This window comes from Schistocerca americana, chromosome 6 (assembly GCF_021461395.2).
Source record: "Schistocerca americana isolate TAMUIC-IGC-003095 chromosome 6, iqSchAmer2.1, whole genome shotgun sequence".
NCBI lineage: Eukaryota > Metazoa > Arthropoda > Insecta > Orthoptera > Acrididae > Schistocerca > Schistocerca americana.
The window spans coordinates 206,435,780-206,453,161 of record NC_060124.1 but is presented as its reverse complement, the minus strand read 5'-3'; positions in this window follow the sequence as shown (position 1 = coordinate 206,453,161).

Sequence of the window (17,382 nt, the reverse complement as noted above, 5' to 3'; positions counted from 1 at the left end):
GACGTAAATAAACCTAACATATTGCGCATTTATAGGAAAAGAAATCCACTACTCTACAGCTACTCTATTGATGAAAAACAACTGGAGAGAGCGTCTGCCGTAAAATATCTAGGTGTAACTAGCCAGAGCGACCTTAAGTGGAATGACCACATAAAACAGATAGTGGGAAAAGCAGACACAAGACTCAGATTCATCGGAAGAATCTTAAGGAAATGTAACTCACCCACGAAAGAAGTGGCTTATTAGGCGTTTGTTCGCCCGATTCTTGAGTATTGTTCATCTATCTGGGATCCCTATCAGGTACGACTGATGGAGGAGGTAGAGAAGCTCCAACGAAGAGCGGGGCGTTTAGCTGGCGAGAGAGCATTACACACACACACACACACACACACACACACACACACACACACACACACACACACTCACTGGTCATACCGGACTCGAGAGTCCATTACCGCAGCAACGTATTTTCGCCATCTGTCCCTGTCTTGGGCTATTTCCTTCCATTCACCTTCAATACCTGGGCTCCTCGAATCAGCCTTCACATTGTCCTCCCATCTACGCCTCGGTCTCCCCACAGAACGTTTTCCCTCTAAGTGCCCTACCAGTACTCTGCGCGCTGCCCTGCCCTCATCCATTCGAGCTACGTGACCCGCCCACCGCAGCCTACGTGATTTAGTAACACTGATTATGTCAGGGCTTGAATAGAGTTCGTGAACCTCTTCGTTATGCAGTTTTCGCCACTCTCCGCTAACGTCATCCCTTTTTGCTCCGAAAATTTTCCTCAAAATTTTGTTTTCAAATACTCGAAACGGCTTTTCATTTTGCACAGTGAGAGAGCGTTACGGAGATGCTAAACAAACTCCAATGGCAAACGTTACAAGAGAGGCGTTGAGCATCGCGGAGAGAGTTACTATCGAAATTTCGGGACAGCACTTTTCAGAAGGAGTCGGACAACATCACTCCCCCTCACTCATATCGCGTGTATTGACCACGAGAAGAAAATTCGAGAAATTAGAGCCAGTACAGAGGTTTACCAATAATCATTCTTCCCACGCACTATTTACGAGTGGAACAGGGTTGGAGGGATCAGACAGTGGTACTGAAAGTACCCTCCGCCATACACGATAAGGTGGCTTGCGGAGTATTATGTTGATATAGAATGGTAGTTGGAGCTAAACGCATGTCACATTCCATTTCGGAAATCGTTAGGGAATTTAATGTTCTAAGATCCACAGTGTCAAGAGTATGCCGAGAATACGAAATTTCGGGCGTTACCTCTCACCACAGAGAAAGCAGTGGCTGACGACCTGCAATGAACGACCGAGAGCAGCGGCGTTTGCGTAGCGTTGTCAGTGCTAACAGACAAGCAGCACTGTGTGAAAAAAACTGCAGAAATCAATGTGGGGCGTATTCGTTAGGACAGTGCGGCGAAATGTGGCGTTAATGGGCTTTCACAGCAGGCGACCGATGGGAGTTCCTTTGGTAACAACATAACATCGCCTGCAGCCCTTGTCTTACGCTCGTGACCATATCGGTCGGACCTTAGACGACTGGAAACCCATGGCCTGGTCAGATGAGTCCCGATTTCGTTTGGAAAGAGCTGATGGTAATGTTCGAGTGTGGCATAGATTCCCGAGACGACTTGGACCCCAGTTTTCAAAAAGGCACTGTGCAAGCTTGTGGTACCCCACAATGGTGTGGGGCGTTTTTACATGGAATGGACTGTGTCCTCTGGTCCAACTGAACCGATCATTGACTGTAAATGGTTATGTTCGGCTACTTGGAAAGCATCTGCAGCCATTCATGGACTTCACGTTCCCAAACAACGACAATGCGCTATGTCACGGGCCATTATCGGTTTGAAGAACAGTCTGGACAATACGAGCGAATGATTATGCCACCCATATCGCCAGACATAAATCTCGTCGAACAAGTATGGGGCATAATCGAGAGTTCAGTTTGCGCACAATATCCTGCAGTGGCAACACTTCCGCAACTGTGGACGAGCCGGCCGCTGTGGCCGTGCGGTTCTAGGCGCTTCAGTCTGGAACCGCGTGACCGCTACGGTCGTAGGTTCGAATCCTGCCTCGGGCATGGATGTGAGTGATGTCCTTAGGTTAGTTAGGTTTACGTAGTTCTAAGTTCTAGGGGACTGATGACCACAGATGTTAAGTCCCATAGTGCTCAGAGCCATCTGAACTGTGGACGTCTAGAGAGGCAGGATGGCTCGATATTTCCGCAGAAGACTTCCAACGACATGTGGAGTCCATGCCACGTCGAGTTGCTGCACTACGACGGGTAAAAGGAGTCCGACACGATGTTTGGAGGTATCATATGACTCTTGTCAACTCTGTCTATATGTATAAGATTTATCTGAAATTCATGAAACAGTGTATTAATGTTCAATTAAGAGGTGACTAACTGACTGAAAAGAATTACTAAATGTTATATGTATTTGCATGAAACGTTTGCAGAAATTCTGGATGGTGGTCAGAATAAAACTATCGACACTAAGCAGAAGGCCGGCCGGTGTGGCCGAGCGGTTCTAGGCGCTTCAATCTGGAACCGCGCTGCTGCTACGGTCGCAGGTTCGAATCCTGCCTCGGGCATGGATGTGTGTGATGTTCTTAGGTTAGTTAAGTTTAAGTAGTTGTAAGTCTAGGGGACTGATGACCTCAGATGTTAAGTCCCATGGTGCTCAGAGCCATTTGAACTATGCAGAGGTCACATGACAGAGCGTGCACAGCATGTATAGGGACCTCGCGTCTTTCGTCATGCAGCTGGTGTCTTTGGTCGTTCTGGGCGGCGTTTGAGCTGCGAATATTTCGCACTGTGATAGTGTGACTTAGAGTAATTTGGGCGAGTATGAATTTTTGCAAGTTTCTGGACTCTGGTTTTACTCAGCAGTTGATTTAACAATTGACGAGATCACGCATGGACGAGCATTAGTTTGATTTGTTTGCCGTTTAAAACATAGACTAGATATTCATTGAGTTATTTTTGTGCAGCCACCATCCTTATATATTGTGCAATTCCGAACTAATTGTTTGATTCAAAATACAAGAGCAATCTCGTTTAGGCTTTATCAGGGTTGTCCAACCCGCGGCCCGCATGAGGCAAAAGCAAGTATAAGTGCGGCCCAAGGACTGAGCATCAATCACACGATTGGTAAAAAAAAAAAATTCCATAAAATTCAATTTACGTAAAGTTATCACAAATATAATATTTTCAATTTGAATCTGCCGCCACCTAACGCTATTCTCTCTCTCTCTCTCTCTCTCTCTCTCTCTCTCTCTCTCTCGCTCTCTCTCTCTCTCTCTCTCTCTCTCTCTCTCCCCCCCTCCCTCTCTCTCCCTCCCTCTCCCTGCCTCTTTTTTTTTTCAGCTGTTAGTGTTACGTGTATTACGTGCGGCCCAGAAATACTCAGGTAAGCTAAAAGGCTGAAGACTTGTGGGCCGTATTATTATGCTTCACGATTTTATGAACAACTCCAACCATAATTCAACTACACATCAGATGAATTCGCAATTGCGAATAACGACTACCATCGGCTGTAGAATGGAATGACGACCAATTCGTCTCATGTGTTTCGTAACGGTTGTGGTCGCAGTGCATCGTCATCAGAGTCATCGTTAATTCAACTAGCTTATTTCGCTGACTTATTGCTATGATAAAATTTGCATTATACATAGTTCTGTTAAATGGTAGGGCTTTGGGGCGTCGGTGGGCGGACAACCCCTACAGACAACAGCGAGCCACGTTGAGTTACAGACCGTGCTCTCTGGCACGTTCTACAGTGTCGTCAAATTATTGCGAAAGGGGATACACGACGGGAAAGTGGAGAAATAGTTCCGAAGTAACGGTCTAATTTAGCGACAGTCCTGTAATTAATGTCATGGTCTGTTGTTTAACTAAAAGTGATAGTTACAATGAATGTCAGCTATTGTCCAAATCATGGTTTTTCAATACTATTTGAATCAGTGCCTCCTTGAAACTGTGGTTATTGTAGATTCATAAAAACCTTAATCCTGTAACAGACACTGAAATTACATAATAGGGTTTACACTACTGAAAGAACATTGGTGCAGCATATTTCACGGGTGTATAGGTCACCTAATTCAAGTTTAGGCTGGTTCAAATGGCTCTGAGCACTATGGGACTTAACATCTGAGGTCATCAGTCCCCTAGAACTTAGAACTACTTAAACCTAACTAACCTAAGGACATCACACATATCCATGCCCGACACAGGATTCGAACCTGCGACCGTAGCGGTCGCGCGGTTCCAAAGTGAAGCGCCTAGAACCGCTCGGCCACATCGGCCGGCTTCAAGTTTAGAACGTATGGTTGTCACTCTGAAAGTTCTGAGATGAAACACCACATCCCGATAACTATAAGTTAGCTTCACCTCTGTCTGGTTCAAGAATAGAAGGTTCACTGTTTGGGATCCAGTCAACATAAACTTGTGGTCCTGACTTTCGACTACTTGAAACGAATAAAATTCCAGCACCACAACGCGTTAGACCGACAATATAGTAAAACTCCCCAACACAGAATATCGTGCTCTAGAGAAGAGCTATTACACCCGTTGTTGGGAGAATCTATAGAAATAAACAAACATGCGAACAGCTTGAACAAGACTGGAAAAAGCCTCAAGTTGAACGGTTCCTGGATTCCGGAGCTGCAGCGACCGACCGTTTCAGACAGCAAGGGGAGAACGTCACCGGAAATGCCCACGGAAAAGCCCTCAGACGTTGTCCAGCCAGGTACACACAATCTGCGGCCGCGATGTCGACTCCAGCCCACCGTCAGTAATGGAGGGTGAAGCTTTTGACTATGCCAGCCAATCGTGCTGGCGAAACGTAAAAAACAAAAATAAAAAAAAAATCAGCAAATGTCGGTCGAAAAAACCGAGACAGAAGCCAACAAGCGGCCTGCCAAGAAGTGGCCAAAAGCCTTACAAGTTTTAAGCTGTTAATTATGCATCACTATCGTCACATTACGAATAACTGCTGAACTCTCTAGAAGGCGACTACCTCGACTGGCTATCCATAAGGTTGGGTGAATATAATTCAGTGGTGAAAACGGGATTTGCAAGCTTGCATGTCTTTCCGCAGAAAATTAATGGCTGCATACCAAGCCCGTAGGCGGAAGAACAGCAAATTTCTTGACAGATCAGGACTAGGGACGCAGCACCATTGCTACGTCTGCAGTCTGGAATACTACGTTCCCGTGTCCCATCAACATAAGTAGAAACCTACCACTGCTTCATGGCACGTAACGCCAAGGGCAGCTCCTTCTGGACATGTCCGAGTATGTTGGTAGCGAATGTCGTGTGGTGTGACAGCAAGTCAACGGCAAATTTTGAACCGAGAGTATAAAGCTTTCGACGTATGGCTGTTCACTTACACTCAAGCACATATAGTCGTCAAGAACGACCTAACAGCAACGACATGTGAACCGCGTCTCCACGCGAAGCAGTCGCGCCTCATTACATTCCATTATGACACACACTCCACCATCTAAGTTCGTAATACGGACCCTTCGAGGGAACGTTGTGGATGACTAGTTGATCGTAAGAATCACTACTCTGTCAAATTTAATGTTAAGTGTTGTTCAACCATAACATTTTTAATTAATGCTCCCATTGTTCCACGACTAGGTGCCAATCATTTATCTACGGTACATGGCTCTGTCAAGCTTGTTGGTTCACTCCACTTACTCGCCACTTTGATGTAATTAGTGGCATCACATCCGAACTTTACGAAATTTTCGCCCTCTTTTCATGAACAATACGTATTATGTAACAGGGCTAGTACGCATAAATGAAACAATTTTCAATTTCATTTTTTCGTCAGTATTTGCGTAATTAAGCAATGCATGTAACCTAACGTAAATTATTCCTCATTACAAATCTCAAAAATATTTTCTAGAGTATAGACTACAGCATTTTGTAATCCCTTTGAAAGTAATATTAAAAGTATTTATTGTTTATCAAAGCAAATCTTTTAAACATGGAGGCTCTTTAAGCGACATTTTTTACGCGACTGTAATTTACCATATCCAATACAACCTGCAATCATTTTAGTTTTATCAAGTCCGAAGGGAAAACATTATTTCTTTTCGTGGTCGATTACAAATTTTTAAATACATTTTCTGCCAAGCTAACTGTGGACCTTAGTTACTTTAATAAGCGCAAAAAAGAATATCACAGCATTATTAATTGTTCTTGCCTTTTTCATGCTATCCCATAGAAAAAATCAAAGAGAAATATTTTCACTTTCTGGTTCCAGCTTTTCTTAAAACGTTGCAGTCAAAGATAGAATTTCCTGTGGTTGATCTACGTAACTTAAAGCTTGACAATTACAAGACTCAGAAACTATGTTCAATATTCCAAATTACGTGGACTATAACGATATATACTCTACATCTACATACATACTCCGCAAACCACCATACGGAGCGTGGCAGAGGGTACCTTGTACGACAACTAGCATCTTCTCCCCCTGTTCCACTACCAAACAGAACGAGGGAAAAATGACTGCCTACATGCGTCTGTACGAGCCCTAATCTCTCTTATCTTATCTTTGTGGTCTTTCCGCGAAATGTAAGTTGGCGGCAGTAAAATTGTACTGCAGTCAGCCTCAAATGGTGGCTCTTTAAATTTCCTCAGTAGCGATTCACGAAAAGAACGCCTCCTTCCTACATTTGTTGGCAGGAGAGAGATACCTTGTACACAAGTCGTAATGATAACTACCATAATCTGATGTTCAGGACCCACAACAGTCGTCTGAAAGTAGGAGACGAAGTTATAATATGAAACTTACTAAACGTTAGGTTGGTGCATAAGTTCGTGGCGTTTTTGTTGTGTGTGTTCGAATTCAGTTTGCTATGGCTTTACTTATCGATTCTAATTTTTTACTTGTAGCTTACTGTTGCTATTTGAGTCTACATACTGTCATTTTGTCATTTGCAGATAAGGAGCGCCAAGTGGAGAAATCAGAACATTTCCGACATATTCTTCTGTTTGAGTTCTATAGAGGGGCGACAGCAGCGCAGGCAGTCAGAAACGTTTGCGCCGTGTATAGGGGTAATGCCACTGGACAGAGCACGGCATGACAATGATTTTCTCGTTTTAAGGAGGATCGTCTTGACAATCACGTATTAAAATGGAGCACCTACAACCGTCGTTCTGATTTTATTTTATCATATTGCAACCAGTTTCTGCGCCTCAGTAAACCATCTTCAGGTCTTAACTAACGCTAAGGCGGTGAACTCCAATCGTAAACACGGTCCCATCAGTGGCTTGAATCTATGAATTGGCTGCATAGCAAACAGTAAAAGCAATGTTGTGTCCGCAATCATCAACTAACAGCTGACTTCGTTAGCAGTCGATGGTTGCAGACACAACACACACCACATCGCTTTCACAGCTTTCTACGGAAGCCAATTCTTAGATGTAGGCCACTGTTGGGATCGTGTATACGACTGGAGTTCAACCTCAGCGTCCGTTAACGCCCGGAAATGGTGTACTGAGTCACAGAAACTGGTTGCAATATGATAAAATCAAAACGATGGCTGTAGCTGTTCCATTTTATTACGTTAATGAACCGCTGAAGTCCCGCAGACCATCAACCACAAGGATGGACATACAAAAACGTTTTGACATTAACTACTTTTCACGTTCAGGAAGCCCTTGGGAGTTTGATGAAGTTCGATTAAACGCGATTACCACTAATTCACGTCAGTGTACTCGAGAACTGGCAAATGTGATAAACTGTGATCATTCAACCATCGTGCGACAACTGCATGCAATGGGCAAGGTTCAAAAATCGGGTGTATGAGTACCGCTTGCTCTAAGCCGAAATCACAAAAATCACCGGTTGGCCATGTGCGTATATCTGATTGCTCGTAATAAAATTGTCTCGTGAACGACAGCGACCATTCCAATCCTTTACGGTTACTGTGACGACAAATGGTATCGTCGCGCTAACACACGGAATAGAAGGGCATAGTTCAGCACAAACAAAGCAACAGCTCAACCCCAGGCACAAAGACCTGCGCGCATCCTCAAAAGATAATGTTATATTTCTGGTGGAACAGCGACGGTTTAATGTACTACAGATAGCTTCCCCGAGGTGTTACCATCATTGCAGAAATTTATTGCAATCCCAGAAGAACGACCAGGAAAACTGTCTGAAGTCATGCTAGTCCACGATAACGCCAGTCCGCATTCTGCTAGACTGACAAAAAACACTATACACGACCTGGGTTGAGACGTCATTCCGCAGCCACCTTATTCACTTGATCTTGCGCACTCTGATTTTCACCTTTCCTGGTCTCTATCGAACAACATTCAAGGAACTTCCTTTTCGGATGAAAATGTGCTCCGAGCATAGCTCGACGACTTCTTCGCCTCAAAACCACGTGATTTTTACAGTCTCGGAATCGAGAGGTTACCCTAGAGTTGGTAGACTGTTGTAAATAGTTAAGGGAAAATATGGCCTTAATAACTAAAGTCTGTTATGTGTATCTGTTGTGTTTATTAAACTTACGGGAAAACGCTACCAAGATACAGCAATTGCAGAACGGACCTCCTTGACGGAGTCTCTGAATGTCCATCTTTTCAGAGATGGTTGTGGGACTCGGCTGTTCGACACAGGATGTCAAATCAAACGACTTTCAGCCGTTTAGTTTCCAAACTTATTTTATTTGGTTACCAGTTTCGGCGATTTACTACGATAGAACCGAGGTGAAATCTTCCTACACGTCGGTCAGGCGCCAGATGATGGCGTAGTAAATCGCCGAAACTGGTAGTCAAACAACACAAGTTTGGAAACTAGTCGGCTGAAAGGTGATTTGACCCTGGACGGAGAGTGCATGTATTTATACAAACTTCGACTATTCCGGAATGCTGGTATTGATACATACATCGAATGTTCCAGAATAAACAAACATTATACACGTCAGGTATTTCAAGAACTTTCCAGAAATGATACATACTTATAACAAATAATTGCTGGTGTACGGGCTTGAAATAGCGACCTGCAGCGCACCATCCAGTGAAGCTAACCGCTAAGCACGCTCCATGGACCACTGTTCACGCCAATATTAGCAAAAGCAAATATTTTCCTCTCTATTTCATTCCTTTAAATAGCTCTACAGCCAATGATCTCTGTCTTTTGACCTGCTACTGGCATTATCTTAACGAAGTATAAGCCCAGGATATTTTCAATCAACTTCGGGAATTGAGCCAGATAATATTTACAGCGACCACTGATATTTCGGCGGGAGTACACCCCGCCATTTTCAAGGCACAAACTGCAACGAAGAGGCAATGTACAGACAAATTTAAAACCTCAGTTCTTGGAGTAATTCAGGAAAGATAACACACACACACACACACACACACACACACACACACACACACACACACACACACACTGAACACTAGTGCCACCAAAGACGACCAAAGTCAGAGGTATCGATCGTGAAAGACTACGAACTAGCAAGTGAGTATTACGTGCAGACAGATGGAGTTGCAGTGGGTGGTCCGTTGTCTCCTGCAATTGCAGATTCGTTTTGGAAGAGGAACGCGCACTGGAGTCGGCGCCTTTGAAACCTACCCGTTTCTTCAGATATGATGATACTTTTGTTGTTTGGCCTCATGGTAGGGAGAATTTGAATGTCTTTTTAGAACATCTGAACTCGATCCACCCGAACATCCGTGTTACGATGGAGGTAGAAGTTGATGGTTGCCTTCCATTTCTTGATGTTTTGGTTAGGAGGTAGGTTGAAGGATCATTGGGACTCACAGTTTACCGGAAACGCAATCACACTGACTTTTATTTAGAGGCTGATAGGTGTCACCATCCGGCTCAGCGTGAAGGGATACTTCGTATCTTGGTACACAGGGCACATGTCATTTCCGACACAGAGACTTTCCCGGCTGAGCTGCCCATCTTGAAGCTACATTTCGTGAAAATGTGTATAGTAAAAGACAGATTGAACGTACGTTGCGCTATCGACCAACTGTGCAAAGGGTGATTGATGATAATAATGAGTCGACACCTAAGTCTACTGCCTTTTTGGCTTACATAGAAAGCACTTCCAACAAGATCGGTCGTATTTTGCGGAAATACGGTGTGAAATGTGTTTTCCGACCTCCATCTAAGATTTAGAGTGCTTTGCGTTCTGTTAAGGATGATGTTGGTTTGCGTAAGGCTAGTGTATATCGCATTCCTTGTAGCTGTGGCATGGCAAACATTCGTCCGACTATCAGGACCGTGGAGGACCGATGCACTGAGCATAAACGGCACACACGATTACAGCAGCCAAGCAGATCTACTATTGCCGAACATTGTTTGGATACTGGTCACCCTATGTTATATAACAGTACCGAGACATTGGCATGCACGTCCAGATATTGGGACAGCGTTATTAAACAGACTGTTGAGATTAAATTAGCGAGCAACCTTGTAAACAGGGATGGAGGTTTTTTCGTAAACTCTAGTTGGACTTCTGCTCTCTCCCTTGTCAAAAAACAGAGGGACAGAGTCAATGATACCTCACTTGCTACTTCGTAGTCTTTCTCTATCGATACCTCTGACTTTGGTCATCTTTGGTGGTACTAGTGTTCAGTTTGTTTGTGTGTGTGTGTGTGTGTGTGTGTGTGTGTGTGTGTGTGTGTGTTATATTTCCTGAATTACTCCAAGAACCGAGGTTTTAAATCTGCCTGTACCTCACCTGTCCGTTACAGTTTGTGCCTTGAAAATGGCGGGGTGTACTCCCGCCGAAATATCGGCGATCGCTGTAAACATTATCTGGCTGAATTCCTCTAAGTTGTTTGGAAATTGTATACGCCAGAAGAAACTCAGGTCTCGCAAGCCCAGGATATCTTCCAATGAAGGGCAACAAACCGCGCCGTAGAACATCGTCAACGTACCGCTGCGCTGTAAGCGTGCCGCAGATGTCAGCCAAACGGCTCCCGCTATGAAAAGTAAGTGGCACCCCAGACCATCACTCCCTGGTTTCGGGCCCTATGGCGACACTGGTAAGACCCGCTTCGAAATGAGTATGAGCAGCGGTGGGACACCAAACGTCGCCCACCATAAAGCCCGACAACCAGGGGTGATGGTCTGGGTTGCCACTTCCTCTCATAGCGGGATCCCTTTTGCTGCCATCTGCGGTACGCCGACGGTATTCTACGCCCTGCCGTGCGTGATAAGCCATCCTAGGCTTTTATTTCAGCAACCGCCTACACACTGTGAGTTTCTACTGCTCATCGTGCTTGCCACACCCCATCTTGGCCAGCAAGTCCGCCAGGTATCTCCTCCATTGAGATCGTTTGGAACATTATGGGCAGGGCCATCCAAATATCTCGGGATTTTGACGATCTACCGCGCCACGCTATCCCTCAGAAGGATATCCAACAACTCTGTCCATCAATGTCAAGCCGAATAACTGCTTGCATAAGGCCCACAAGTGAACCACACCATTACTGAATTTTTCAATCTGTCAAGCTCTTTCTGTTGATTAAATCATCCAGTTTTTCTGAAATTGTAATAATTTGTATGTATGTAAATGTACGAGCGGCGTTTGAAAAGTCCGTGCAAAAATAAAAACTGCTTACGTATTTGGGGTGAACCTTTTTTATTTTTCGACATAGTCTCCTTTTAGACTTATACACTTCGTCCAATGCTGTTCTAATTTGTTGATCCCTTCCGAATAAAAGGAATTGTCCAAGTTTGTAAAATAGCTATTAGTTGCTGCAGTCACCTCCTCATTTGAATAAAATCCTTGTCCTGCCAGCCATTTTTTTTCAAATTGGGGAACAAATAATAGTCCGAGGGAGCCAAGTATGAAGAATGAGGGGGGGGGGGGGGACGTGAAGCGAGTTGGAATCCTATTTCCATTAATTTTGCGACGACAACTGCTGAGGTGTGTACTGGTGCACTGTCGTGATGGAAAAGGACTTTTTCGCGGTCAAATATCCGGCGCTTTTCTTGCAGCTCGGTTTTCAAGCGGTCCAATAACGATGAATAATATGCACCTGTAATAGTTTTACCCTTCTCCAGATAGTCGATGAGGATTATCCCTTGCGAATCCCAAACGACGGTCGCCATAACCTTTCCGGCCGAAGGAATGGTTCAAAAATGTTTCAAATGTGCGTGAAATCTTATGGGACTTAACTGCTAAGGTCACCAGTCCCTCAGCTTACACACTACTTAACCTAAATTATCCTAAGGACAAACACACATACACCCATGCCCGAGGGAGGACTCGAACCTCCGCCGGAACTAGCCGCACAGTCCATGACTGCAGCGCCTTAGACCGCTCGGCTGAAGGAATGGTCCTCGCCTTTTTTGGTGCAGATTCTCCCTTGGTAACCCCTTTGTTTAGATTGTTCTTTGGTCTCAGGAGTATAGTAAAGTATCAATGTTTCATCCATAGTGACAAAACGACGCTTAAAGTCCTGCGGATTCTTCCTGAACAGCTGCAAATCATCCTTGCAACACTTCACACGATCCCGTTTTTTGTAAAGCGTGAGCAATCGGGGAACCCATCTTGCGGAGAGATTTCTCATGTCCAAATGTTTATGCAAAATATTATGTGCATGTTCATTCGAGATGCCCACAGCACCTTAACTCTTCTGTCATCCATCACAATATCATGGATTTTATCAATGATTTCTGGAGTCGTAACCTCCATAGGGCGTCCAGAACGTTCAGCATCACTTGCGCCCATATCGCCACTCCGAAAATTTTGAAACCACTTAGAAACTGTTGTAATCGAAGGTGCAGAGTCACCACAATGTTCATCAAGCTTCTCTTTAGTCTCCTGAGGCGTTTTGCCTTTCATAAAATAATGTTTAATCACCACACGAAATTCTTTTTCGTCCATTTTTTGACAAAGACTCGACTTCATTGATTAACACGAATTCCAAACACAAAGAAATAGACCAATATGGCTGAAACTTCGCGTGCATTCTTTCGAAAGATGCTACTAACTAAAGATGACCTCGATACGCGCCGGTGGTGCCATCTCTCGGAATATGCACATACTTTTCAAACGCCCCTCTTTTTTTCCCCAGAATGTACGCTGCAGCAACGCCCTCAGACAGAAACTTTTTGATCGCCTGTTATGTTTCAGGTACAAATGCTAGATTATCTTGGATTCTGGTGAAAACAGAATAAAATTGCCGCTCTATTCGAAACTGTATCAGTCGTCTTTAACGGGGTATACCAGGAAGATATACTTTTAAATTTAACTTGACTATAAGTATTTTGAGAAAATTATTATTTTTGAAAAGCAAGAATGTGCATAACTTTCCCAAAACTTTCACATTGACCTTCGTAGTATGAAGTCAATACGTGTATTAGGAACAGAAAGAGGGTCACATAATTCAAAGCAAAAATATTGTAAAATCTTAGATGATACAATAATTTATGACATACCTTGTCAGTCGTTATAGATTGACGCCCACTAGCGTACCACGATTGAAATTTAAGTCCATATTCATGTCGCCTAGAATATCCCCATCTGAAATGTTCCACTCGAGCTGCGGCTGTGGGATGATTTTGTACTCTTCTTTGTAGATCACTTGGCGATCGACGGCCACCGACTGAGCCGCAATGAAACGCTGGCTGGGAATGCTGTTTGTGAAGATGGTCTTCACAGTCCTGGAACTGTGCTGGAACTGGTATTCCTCCGTCTTCACAGTCTCGTAACTGTGCTGAAACTCGTATTTCTCAGAAAATTCTTGCTGAGCCGCGGGACACTGGCAGTGTTGACGAAACGGCGTCTCTGGCTCCTGGAACACTGCTTCGCGTGGAACGGCCTCCTCGCACTCTGAGAGAACTTCATGGAACGTCTTCAGAAACTGTGAAGCGTTTCCAATACGAGTTTCTTTCTCTACTTGCTCCTCACACAGAACGAGGCGACTGTCTTGCAACCAAGTCTGTCTGTCTACAGTCTTCGCAGGCCTGTCGACAGCTGTCTCGTGGACTGACCCACACTGGCAAGTGGGCGGGCTGTTCCGGTTCTGGCGTCGTTCGGGAAACGCTTGAGGCTTGTGCCATCTGTACACGTTCAAAGGAACTAACTCTTGTGGCTGCGGAGAAGCTCTAGGGAGCTGTACGCGATTCATTTCTAGCAACTCCTCGAGTATACGTTGCTTCTGGATCTGCGGTCCTGGGTACGGTGGTATTTGTGACAGTGTCTGCTTGGGCATTTCGTAATCTGCTTCAAGCTGTGAACGTCGAAACGGCTGTTGCTCCCACTGGTCGGCAGGCAAGAGCGGTTGACGCCACTGTTCCGTCTCATTCGGCTCTATCCACCTTGCGTCTGGACCTCCAGCGTAGTTCTCTGGACTGCTTTCTGGAACCTCCATGGCAACAACCTCCCGGCTGCAATCCGTGTCAACAAATTCTTCTGTGCGGACGTCAGGTGAAGCACCTAAATCGAACACTAGCTCGCTCCCACGATCCGCACACCATTCTTTTCCTAGTGTCTGGTTCGTTACTTCTTCGACAATAATCACGTCAGCATCTGCTTCACCTGCTTCTTCGACAATGACGACGTCAGGATCGTTTTCATCTACTTCTTCGACAATAACCACGTCAGGATCTGCTTCTTCGTCATCAGGACTTGCAGGTACGTAAGCATCAATGTTGTTAATCAAACCACAATCGGAAGTGGAAACACAACTATTCTCTTGTTGAGGACATTCATACACTTCTGTATTAATCAAGGAATTCCTCACTTGTGTGTTGCATGAGGTCTGTGAACATATATTTCTTGCTCTTTTGTTTTTAGCTCTTGGAGAACCTCTAGTCTGCACATTTCCGTCCAGAAGAATGTCTCCTTCTATCCCATAATCACAGCTCCACTCTCCACTTACTGGCTCTAGATTTTTCGAAGAACTGGAGGTTTTACGGCGAGATCTCTCACTAACATCGTCTAGATGCGTCTCCCGACTAACATTTTGTGTTCTTCCCGATCGTCGTTTATGCTTCACTTCCCACATGCCGTTTCCATTGGACACCAGAAAAAGTTTCTTTACTTTCAGTGGTCTTCCCCTGCGCTTCTTTTTCTTCTGAGCCGAACTGCGACTGCGTGGCATACCAGGCTGCCTGCGTTTTCTTCTCCTTTTCTGAAATTAAACAAACGATAATATCAGGTCAAAGAGAAATATGATAACAAGTATGGTTGCAGCCACCTCTGTGGCCTAGCTGTAGGCTAAAAAAATGGTTTTCGATTCCATATTATATATTTTATTCTCTGACAAACTTTTCACTTAAAAACATCAAAAAAAGTTTTTCCATCAGCCTGGTTCCCGGAAACTCCTGAAGATGGACGTTGACTGTGGATATTGTATCACAGACACAGTCGCTTTGACTGTTCACAGATGTCACTAAACCCGACAATGCATGAGCAGCGCCTGTCACACGTAGGGGGTCCGACAGCCGATGGTTTCCAATCATTACACCAGGAAGGAGGTACACGGCTCGTGTTGTCTGTAGTACAACCATGCCTACATGGTCAATGCTGCGGTTCGATGGCGTCCGCATTGTTACTTTGTGACAGGAAAGACTCTCACGAAGGTAAGTGTCCAGGCGTTTCGGAGTGAACCAAAGCGACGTTGTTCGAACATGAAGGAGATACAGAGAGACAGGAACTGTCGATGACATGCTTCGCTCAGGCCACCAAAGGGCTAATGCTGTAGTGGATGACCGTTACCTATGAATTATGGCTCGGAGGAACCCTGACAGCAACCCCACCATGTTGAATAATGCCACAGGAAAACGTGTTATGACTCAAACTATTCGCAGCAGGCTGCATGATGCGCAACTTCACTCCCGACGTCCATGGCGAGCTCCATCTTTGCAACCACGACACTATGCAGCACGGTACAGATGGGCCCAACAACATGCCGAATGGACCGCTCAGGATTGGCATCACGTTCTCTTCACCGATGAGTGTGCCTTCAACCAGACAATCGTCGGAGACGTGTTGGGAGGCAATCCGGTCAGGCTGAACGCTTTAGACACACTGTCTAGCGAGTACAGCAAGGTGGAGGTTCCCTGCTGTTTTGGGGTGGCATTATATCGGGCTAGTAGTCTTGGAAGGCGCCGTAACGACAGTATGAATCGGGAATGCCATCCTCCGACCGATAGTGCAGCCATATCGGCAGCATGTTGGCGAAGCATTTGTCTTCACGGACGACAATTCGCGGCCCCATAGTGCACACCTTGTGAATGACTTGCTTCAGGATAACGACATCGGTCGACTGGAGTGGCCACCATGTTCTCCAGACATGAACCCTATCGAACATGCCTGGGATAGATGGAAAAGGGCTGCTTATCGATGACGTGACCCACGAACCACTCCGAGGGATCTAGGCCAAATCGCCGTTGAAGAGTGGGACAATCTGGATCAACAGTGCCTTGATGAGTTTGTGGATAGTATGCCACGTCGAATACAGGCATGCATCAATGCAAGAGGACGTGCTACTGGGTATTAGAGGTACCGGTGTGTACACCAATCAGGACCACCACCTCTGAAGGTCTCGCTGTATGGTGGTACAACACGCAATGTGTGGTTTTCATGAGCAGTAAAAAGGGCGGAAATGATGTTTATGTTGATCTCCATTCCAATTTTCTGTATCGGTTCTGGAACTCTCGGAACCGAGGTGATGCAAAACTTTTTTTAATGTGTGTATATCGTGCAATTTCGCTTTACGATACAGAGCACTTACTTTAGTGTTTGCAATCTATATGCGAATCATTAATACGTAACTCTTGCCAATTCAGGAAATATTTACTAATTCATTTCACAGTTTGACCTTCCTTTCATTATATGTGCATCACATCAAACATTATTTACAATTAACATTACGAACAACTAGCCCCAGGCCAATACTAATTTTTATTAGTTTGGTCGTATCATCTCATTCGATTTTGATTTCATTTCATGCTCCATAGGTCCAACTACGTTGGGTTCGCCAGGATTTGGGAGGTGCTACAAATATGTTTTTCATATAGCTATCAGCATGCATATAAAAATAACGTAAAATGGTAGGTATGTGAACAGTATCCTCTCAAATAAAAGAAAGCGTAACTGACCTACAAATATGATTCACCACTGTAGCTCTCGTATTACACGGGTAGCAGCGAAAATGTGTTTTTCCGTAATTAGTTCTTTGTATATACATTGTCCAGACACATTAATGTGACCACCTGTCACAAGCGTCTTTTGCAACACGGACATGGAGGAAGTGAGTCAGTGACGTTCTGGAAGGTATCAGAAGGGATGTGGAGCGGTGCCAACCCAGGTGTCGTGACCAGCTGCGCTAGGTTTTTCGATGGAGGATCAATGA